Source organism: Octopus bimaculoides, chromosome 13 (genome assembly GCF_001194135.2).
Source record: "Octopus bimaculoides isolate UCB-OBI-ISO-001 chromosome 13, ASM119413v2, whole genome shotgun sequence".
Taxonomy (NCBI): Eukaryota; Metazoa; Mollusca; class Cephalopoda; order Octopoda; family Octopodidae; genus Octopus; species Octopus bimaculoides.
In genome coordinates this window covers 43,877,661-43,878,246 of record NC_068993.1, presented here as the reverse complement: position 1 = coordinate 43,878,246, position 586 = coordinate 43,877,661, and the positions used below count along the sequence as shown (strand labels likewise).

At 39.1% G+C, this 586-nt stretch overlaps 1 non-coding gene across 1 annotated transcript; it reads right to left on the bottom strand.

The window, feature by feature from the left end:
• Window positions 1-282: 282 nt before the first annotated feature.
• Window positions 283-386, bottom strand: LOC128249328 (U6 spliceosomal RNA). Its single transcript, XR_008265427.1, has one exon. It is a non-coding gene; the product is annotated as a U6 spliceosomal RNA (small nuclear RNA).
• Between the last annotated feature and the right edge of the window lie 200 nt (window positions 387-586).

The following is a 586-nucleotide window of genomic DNA, read 5'->3' as shown; positions in this document are numbered from 1 at the left end:
TTCTTCCAGTAACATACTGTCCATATAATCTTAAATATTTCTTTAACTTAAGCACAGTAAGTACTTCGATAGCTGAATCATCGAAACAATGACAATAGCGTGGATAGTCTGCGGAAATTTAATTGTCTACATGGAGCGCCGCCTTGCCAAGGGAGATAACCTACTTATAGGAAAGCCCTATAGTAAAAGACACTTGCCCAAGGTGCCACGCAGTGGGACTGAACCCGGAACCATGTGGTTGGTAAGCAAGCTACTTCCCACACAGCCACTCCTGCGCCTATAAAAAATATGGAACGCTTCACGAATTTGCGTGTCATCCTTGCGCAGGGGCCATGCTAATCTTCTCTGTATCGTTCCAATTTTAGTATATGTACTTTCTTCCACACAATTTCAGAATGCCGCAGGTAGTACCAGTCTTGTTTACTGGTAGCGCTACTAATACACAGCAACCTGACTAAAATCCTTCACACGGATTTATATTATTTTTCAGTTCTGTGTTAGAGTTCCAGTTTTATCAAACATTTTTTTCTTCAGAATCTTTTTTCAAACGAATTTATATATTTTTCACTGTGTGTATATTATTTTT